The sequence below is a fragment of the Meriones unguiculatus genome, chromosome 21, assembly GCF_030254825.1.
Source record: "Meriones unguiculatus strain TT.TT164.6M chromosome 21, Bangor_MerUng_6.1, whole genome shotgun sequence".
Lineage (NCBI taxonomy): Eukaryota > Metazoa > Chordata > Mammalia > Rodentia > Muridae > Meriones > Meriones unguiculatus.
The window spans coordinates 21,592,443-21,601,212 of record NC_083368.1 but is presented as its reverse complement, the minus strand read 5'-3'; the positions used below and the strand labels follow the sequence as shown (position 1 = coordinate 21,601,212).

At 36.3% G+C, this 8,770-nt stretch overlaps 1 long non-coding RNA gene across 1 annotated transcript in view; it reads right to left on the bottom strand.

Moving 5' to 3' along the window:
- Positions 1-3,228: 3,228 nt before the first annotated feature.
- LOC132649754 (uncharacterized) overlaps positions 3,229-8,770 on the bottom strand; it is a 36,162-nt gene continuing 30,620 nt past the window's right edge. The window contains exons 4-6 of the long non-coding RNA XR_009588284.1: positions 7,987-8,289; positions 5,562-5,648; positions 3,229-5,384 (exon numbers count right to left, since the gene is read on the bottom strand). This is a non-coding gene — a long non-coding RNA (uncharacterized LOC132649754). The remainder of the gene's footprint in view (positions 5,385-5,561; positions 5,649-7,986; positions 8,290-8,770) is intronic.

The window sequence follows — 8,770 nt, the reverse complement described above, 5'->3', positions numbered from 1 at the left end:
ATGTATCATTACACAGACCTAGGTTTTACCCATTCTTTCCTTTTATTTTATTTTATTTTTCTTATCAGTTACATTTTATTAACTCTGTATCCCAGCCGTGTGTCCCGATCCCTCATTCCCTCCCAGCCCCTCCCTCCCTCCCATTCTTTCCTTTTTACCTGTTGTAAATATTTCATATCCGGAATGGCCATAAACTTTTTGAAAAGTCCCAAAGAAATTGATTACATGTGAACACATATTTTAAAATGTGCAAAATTTATTGTTGGAAGAGTTTCAAATATCCTAACCAAAGTGGAAGGATGAGACATTTTTGTGTTTTCCAGTCTCTCTCTCTCTTACTATTTCCCCATTCCTCACACTTCATGTGTGACTTTTGTCACTTGGATATTTTCTACGCCAGTCCACTTCCTTACTTCTCCATTACCATCACCTTAAAGCAACTTTTCATGTAAACCAACGCTAAAATACAAGTATCTATATAAAACTTACTGAGTTTTCTACTCAGTTCCTTATATGCTGTTTACTGATCTGTGTTTTAAATGGAAACTCTCTGTCTGTCTGTCTCTTTCTGTCTGTCTGTCTGTTTCTGTCTGTCTCTCTCTCTCTCGCTCGCTTGGTGATATATAGATTTGAATCCAGAAATCTATACTCACTAGGTAAGGTATTTACCACTGTTTTCTCTCCACTGCAATATATACTTTCATATTCTAAGGACTGGGAAATAAAAGATGTCAGCATTCAGTTTGTTTCTCTGTAAATGCCATATTAACAACGATACTTTCTATCTTGGCATGAAAAGATATTGACACCATTCTTTCCCTACCTTTTCATCTTCCAGCAGTAATTTAACAATAAATCTTCTCAAGTATTTTTATTTTATGTTTATAAAGTATATATTATTGCTAATTTAGACACCAATTGATTATGCTATTTTTCCTTTTTACAAATTTCCTGTCACATATCAACTTCTTGTCTATGAAATTTACCTTTTCTTTTCTAAAGTTTAACTGTAACAATTCTTTCAAACAGTTTCTCCATGCTGTTGTATTTTCTGTGATAAGTAAAGTACAATTTGTTTCAAGTATTAAAATGTTAAATTAACAACACAACATCAGATTTGAATTTCTTTGCAAAACTTTTTTGCATTCGTGTTGCTGCTGTAAAAGAAAGTAGTGTTTTTTTTGTTTATTTCTTTGCTTATTTGTTTTTGTTTTGTATTGTTTTGTTTTCCAGATGGTTTCTCTGTGTAGTTTTGGCTGTCCTGGACTCTCTTTGAAGATAAGGATGACCTTTAAGTCATAGAGATTCACATGCCTCTGCCTCCCTGAGTGCTGGGTAAAGTAGAAGAGTAATCTTATGTTTTTATTTGAAAATAAGTTATCATTTTTCTACTATAATCTTATGTGATATATCTGAAAAAGATTTCAGCCTTCTGATCTCTCAGAGTTATTTGTTGACTCTTCTTTAATTCACTCAAACAAATAATCAACAATGTTTTTTTTTTTTAAATATTTTGTCCTATTCTTTGTCTCCTCTTTTGGAAAGGTGTCTCAGTTTCTAACATCATTCTCCATATATTTTTCTTTCTTTCCTGTCTTTCTACTTTTTATTTTTCTTTGTTCATGCTTTCTGAGAGACTTCTTAAAACTTATCTTCCAGTTTAAAAAAAATCATCATTCAAATATATTCAACGAGGTCTCTCGTTTGGCAATAAGTAACCAGAAAATGAAATGGAAAGTAGATGTCATTTAAGATAACAACAAAGCTACCAATTGCATTGGTAGAAATTAATCTAGCAAAGATTTCCTGAGAAGTATGTGGAATATTTTCAGACTTATCTTGAAGAATTCAAATCAGATTCAAATTAATTGAAAGGCATAATCTTCTTATGAATAATATGACGAAGAGATGAAAGAGTTTAATTGACCTTAGCTCAACTTATAAACTCATTTTTATTCCATTCAACAAAACAGCTATGTTTGGGGAGGAGCTTGACAAGTTAATTGTAGTTTGTATAAATGATAACTCCATGCATCGCTAATTTTCAACACTCATTAAGACATATATAGCATTATATGATAAAATGATCAGTGTGTTACTGGTTCAGGGACAGACTAATTGACTGAATGAATGGAAGGATAGGAACTGAAGCAGGTTGCTTTTTAAGTAATAACTCAAGAAAATGAGGTTAGAAAAGTGATTTGTCTTGCAAAGAAAAATAAAACTGGACCTCTAGCATATGCGGTTAACAAAAATTAACAATGACTACATTAAAAAAAAAAAAAAACAATCTCAAATCTGAAAACAAATCATTTAAGCTATCCAAGGGTATCTTTTACTGTAGCAAGATTAAAAGGTCAAAACAAAAGTGTAAATTAACCAGGGCTAGGAAGGAAGCGCAGTGAATACAGTGTGTTTGGTACAAGTGTACAAGGATCTGAGTTTAGGTTCCCAGAATGGACACAAAACAAGACAGGGGGTAGACTGTGTCCATCATGCGAGTACACCCCAAGGGAGGGGGATAGATGGTAGAGACAGAATTCCTGGAAACTCCTCCCAGCCAGCCTGGTGCGTACGGCAGCAAACAAGAGACGATCTGCCTTACATACTGTGGAATTTGAGGTCATGCTCTGGCCTCCACACACGTGCCCTGGCAACTGTGCACACACACGTGCACATGAACACACGCAAAGATTAGTAAAAGAACTGAACAACAAAAGTAAAGATTTTCACGTACGTAATAAGCGTAATCCATTCAAGTTCGCTCCTGACAAAGCTGAAAAGGAGATTGGTGAGTAAGAGGTTATTGTGCAGTATTTGTTAGAAAACTCCTCCAGAAAGGCAAGGGGAGGAAACAGGGCTGAGGAGGAGGACAAGCCATGATGAAAAGGAGTCAAGCCTAGATACCTTTGTGCCAGGAGCCTCTAGATCAGATGTCCCCAGAGTAGAACAAGAGAACAAAATGCTTTACTAAGCCAAGACGTTTTCCAGTGAGGAATGATTACTATAGGTTGTCTTAAAGCATTACTCCTCATCTCTGGGAATCAACCCTTAACGTAGAAATCACTCAGCCCATCTCACTCTCTAGACTGAGATTAAATACAATCACTAAATGCTGAAAATTCCCCTAACACCTTACCCCAAAGTAATGTAGATAACCAAAGAAGAGAAATAACAGAGGATAAATAAAAATGCTAAATAAGCATATAAAGTAACCTGATTTTATTACCAATGAGCAAAACATAAGAACATGCATTAAGGATATTGACCACAGCGTTGTTTATTGAAGTAACTAACAGTAATAATTCTGACATTAAATACTAATATATGAATACATAATACATGTGTTTTTCTTTATTATAGAATAATAGCAGGAAAAGAAACAAATTAGTTATATATATATATGAAATAATAATATGAAAATATACAATGCTGACGAAAAAATGTAAGACAACAAAATTTACACCATCAAGGCCACTAATAAAGTTAAGAAAACACAAAACAGCAATCTTTTTTTATGGGCTTTGAGTATGTCCCACTGAAAGAAACAAATGTAAAATATTCTTGGGTGTTAAAATTGAAAAGTTGGGAGGAGAATTCCTTTGTTATGGTTTTGAAAAAGAAATGACCAATATGTGCAATTCAACTACTTACAGTAATTGGATAGCAACGAGTTAAGTCCTACAACCTTAAGGGGAAGAGAAGGTGTCAAATTACTTCCACACTCATTCGTGCATTCCCATTGAAGATATTTGAAGGTATTTTATAAGGCAACAGAGGAAAATAGTAGAAGCCTTTCTTGGCAGAGAAAATGCAGATTTGTATGTGAAGCTGCTGAAATGGCAAGTGTGTGAGAGGAGCAACAAGGCAGAAAGTGGCAGCAAGAGAAGCCAATGACATCTGCGTAACTGTCTCCCAGGTTCTTGGCCAGTTTTGAAGATGCTCAAGTCCACAATGAGGCTATGAGGAACAAAAAGGACTGAAGGCCAGCAGGCTGAGACATTGAGAAACCACTTCAGAAGTGCAGCTGTAATGTGAGGAGACCGAGGACTGGGCTCGGGCAGCGAGGACTCAACGGAAGTAACTTCACATTTTTTTTTTAAAAGAAGTTCATCTGTAATATGTGACAACGTAGGCGGACTTTCTGAACATTATAGTAAATAAACAAGCCCGTTACACAGAACAGGTATTATATGCCTTCATTTACATTAAGTAACAAAAACATGCAGAATCGTAGAAAGGCAAATGATGCTTTCCAGAGGCTGTATAGAACCGAAATCACAAAACCGAGGACTCTGTTCTAGGAACAGTGACCACATGTTACAGTGAACATACATGTGCCCAGAAAAACATAACACCTATTATTTTAAGGATCCACAGCAATTTAATTGCCTCAGAGTAAAATGCACATAATGAGATATTCAGCAAAACTTGCAGCTTCCACACAAATTATCCACAAAGCCCAGATATGCAAAGAAGCAGGAAAATAGAACAGTCAAGTGTTTATAAATAGTCAATAGAAGCACATCTCCAAGGTGCCTGTATATTAAAATTGTCTGATAAGACTTTTGAGAAAATATGGAGAACAATATTTACAAAAGTATTTAAAATATAAAGTAGCTTGTACTTGTAAATAAATACATGTTTGTTCATTTTATAATGGTTACTTAAGAATTCATCAGAAGAAATGATTAACAGACAAGAAAAAGGACATACAGTAAGCATTAAAGTGTAGATCCATATGTATGGGTTAAGATGGGAATTAGATAGGCATGCAAGGAAAAAATAATTTTACAGAAAGAAAAAAGGAAAAAAGATGTGTCATATTTTGAAAATACATCCAAAAACAGAAATATATTCAACACAGTTTTGCATATTAGAGAGTAATAGACAAAGTGAAAGCAAAACTGTAAGAGGGAGAGAGAGCAAGAGGAGAGAGGGAATCTGAGCCATTTGTTGAGGGCTAGCTTTTTAACCTGGTAAAAGAGTTCGCTTTGGATCTTCACCAACCCTATATCTGACAGAGGGCTAATATCCAGAATATGTAAAGAACTTAAGAAGTTAAACAGCAACAAATCAAGTAACCCAATTAAAAAATGGAGTACAGAGCTAAACAGAGAATTCTCAATAGAGGAACATCGAATGGCAGAGAAACACTTAAAGAAATGTTCAACATCCTTAGTCATCAGGGAAATGCAAATCAAAATGACAGAAGTAGCCCATAGCAGCTCAGTGTCCAAGAGGGTTCACCAATAACAGGAACAGGGACTGTCTCTGACATGAACTCAGTGGCTGGATCTTTGAACACCTCTACCTGAGGGGGGAGCAGCCATACCAGTCCATAGAGGAAGACAAAGAAGCCACTCCTGATGAGACCTGATAGACTAGGATCAGAGGGAAGGGGAAGAGGAATTAGTGGACTGGGGGAGGAGCATAGAAGAAGAAGAAGGAGGGAGGGTGGGACTGGGAGGGGATGGTGGAGGTGGCTTACAGCTGGGAAACAAAGTGAATAAACTGTAATTAGTGAAAATAAAATAATAAATTAAAAAAATATATTTCACCTTGGGATGATCTGAATGACTTGCTTAAACAAGACTTGCCTCCTCCTCAAGATACGAGTCCTTCATTTCTTCTCCCCAGTGTGGCAACTGTATGATAAAGCAGAGCTCATGTGATTTACTTATGGAACAATGGCTTTGGCAAAACCCAACCCAGGAAGGAAATTCCAGCAGCACAGTCATTTAGCATGTTATAGCCAGGTCACTGTCTTCTAGATCTGCATATCATGGCAGGACTGTTTGTTCACATGAGACTTGGTTTTGTTGCTATTTGGGTTTTTGTTTGTCTGTTTGTTTGTTTTGTTTTTTACAGAGTTGTATTCTCTTCCTTTACAACCCAAGAAAATTTTCAGAGACTAACAGTAACTCTTCCCCTGCAGCAAGTCCTATCTTCACTAGCTCTGCTGAAATGCATGACTCAATTGTTGATCACCTAGGGCTTGGGATTCCCAAAGTCTCGGTGCACTTGTAGTGATGGGGTTCATCACTAAACTTCTGATGCTTGTTGCCCTGGAATGTATACCAAAATTCCCAATTCCTGTTCATCAAGCAAACTATGGTGATTTCTGGTCTACTTTTATAGTCTGTGAATTCTCGAGATTATCAATTTATTTATTCCCTCTGCAGCAACAGAGATCAGGACCATCGGCATGTCCTTGAGGAGTCATGGTTACTGAAGTTGCTATCTTGTGAATAAAAGCTGAACTGAACTTCATTATTGATAAGAATTGGGTAAAGAGTGTACCTGCATGATCAGAAGGCCTATAACAAAGGCCAAAGGCTGTGCTATTGTTATTTAACAAAATGATAATCCCAATAACAGCTTTTGTAGCAGATGATAATAGGCAGCAGCTGTGAATCTGGTTTTGGGACTGCCTCTTGGACAAATTCACAGTAATATACTGTAATTAGCTATGATACAATATACTTTACAGAGTGAACCTTTGTGAATCAAATGAGAATGTGCTGCTGACCAACAGCCCTTTAACCTTTGCATATTTGATGCTATTATTAGCACTGATCACAGTGTTTCATGACTCAGAATTGTGTCTGAGTTATAATTTTGCTCAGGTTATGAGTGTGATTTCTTTATTTCCCACTTAGCTCTTGAGGCTTTAATGGCTTTTATTCCTCAGGCCATTCATAGTATGTGGGTTCTGCCTGATGATAACTATTTGTCTTACAATCATTCACATGGAGACTAAAATATAACTGGTTATTAATATGCTTAGATGCAATGTGAAATGGACTTGGGCCAACCTCCACATATTCTCTTATTTAACCAGAGAACCATGATGGTATTTTGGATTCCATGACACTAACATCTTTTTTATTTTATTGTTATTTTATATTTTACACAGAGGAAGAAGATCCAGGCAGTCCTGATGAGATACTAACATCTTTTATCTAAACTTTTCTAGAAATGCCTATGCTTTTTCTATTCTCTCATGTTTAATTACCCAGGTCTTTGTGGAAAACAATCAGAGGAATGTCTATTTTATATACATCAGGTGTCATCACAGATATTTTGTCAAGGTGACTGAAGTATGAGTTTAAGATGTGACATGTATGGAAATTAAATTGAGAATTACAACTTCCCAAATTTGCAGTTTGTAATACACTTATGTTCATCACATCTCTGTCTCTTTCTCCTTCATAGATACTGCTTATCTACCTTATGTCTCAGAACAGCAGGTCCTAATAGCTATAACCACTGATCCTTGAAGTAGAAGGCAACTTGATACCACGTCTATAGATGTTGGGCAATGGTTTTGTGTACTGTTATTCAGATGCTGATTTCTGTGCCCAGAGATCTGATTGCAGTCCAGACATGGGCATTGTCATTACTATTGAAAAACATTCTGTCTCAAAGTTGTGCAAAAATTGAATTCTGTTATCTTTGATTGGTTAATAAAGAGCTGAACAGCTAATAGCTGGCCAGGAAAGCAGAGGAGAGGAGAGGTATAACCTCTGATCCCAGGAATGGGGTCCCAGGTGGAGAAGAGAGTGATGAAGATAGAGCAGGAGGAGGAGGTCACCATGAAGACAAATATGGAACAGGAGCAGCCAGGGCAAGACCAGTTAGGTGGCAGGTAACTGAGCACATGGCTGGGGAATAGTCCAGACCACCATAGATGGGCTAGAAAAGAGGAGTATCTGCCCAGCTAAAATGCTTTGAAGGTTATTAATACATGTAACAGGTCTCTGTGTGATTATTTGAGAACTACAATGGATGTAGAAAAGAAAACATGCTTTTATTTTTATATGTAATTGCTTGCTTTGTGCCATTGTCTTGGCTGCATCCAGCCTTCAGCTGTACCATCATCCACTAATACTAAGGAACCTAACTTGATAGCAACAGCTCTTCACCCATAGCCCATAAGTTACATTAAGCATGAACCAAGCTTCTTATTAATGAACCACTCACCAAAGGGTATTCTTGGCTCCACTGCAATTTTCCTTTTCTTCTTTCCTTTCTCTTTACCTTGTTCTTCTTTCTTCTTCTTCTTCCTCCTTTATCAGTTTTTTTTTTCTTTTTTTGTTTGGTTTGTTTTTTGTTTTAGGTTTTCTATTCCATGCCTGATAGTCCAAAACCATATCATGTTGGGAGTGGTAAATTTTTACATAATAAGTTAATTTTTGACATTTCAATCTTGCTGAGACTGTTGACTTCTCTCTATATACCATGCTGAGGAGCTGTAGATTTTTCACTGAGTTTGTTATGCGCAAGCTACAAGGATAAATATTTGAAAAGTAGTATGAGAGAAAGTTAAGTGTCATTTCCAGATCATTTGATTCTAAGGACCATATGAGTTCCTCCATTCAGTCTGTTATCCTGTATTAATTCTATGTTCCCCCTCTTTCAGTTTGACCATTAAACTCCTTTTTTCTCAGTTTGTTCTTGATTTCTATTGTTAACTGTTCATCAGGTCTATCAGTACTTATAGAAATGAATTATACTATCATTAAGTTTTTTTTCTGAGGCATAACTGCATCCATTGACTACAGGCAGTGAAGAGAGGTATTTAGAAAATTAAGGGATGCATTATATTGTGAAACACTTGCCCTCGATTGCATTAATGTTTATTATTTTGTGGCTAGGATAAACAATGGCCTGGAGTTTTTAAATAAATCCAGGCTTTACCCTTCATAATATTGACCTGTCAGGCAAACTGAAGCCATGGGGTCAATAGTGGCATGGTTGTTTTAGT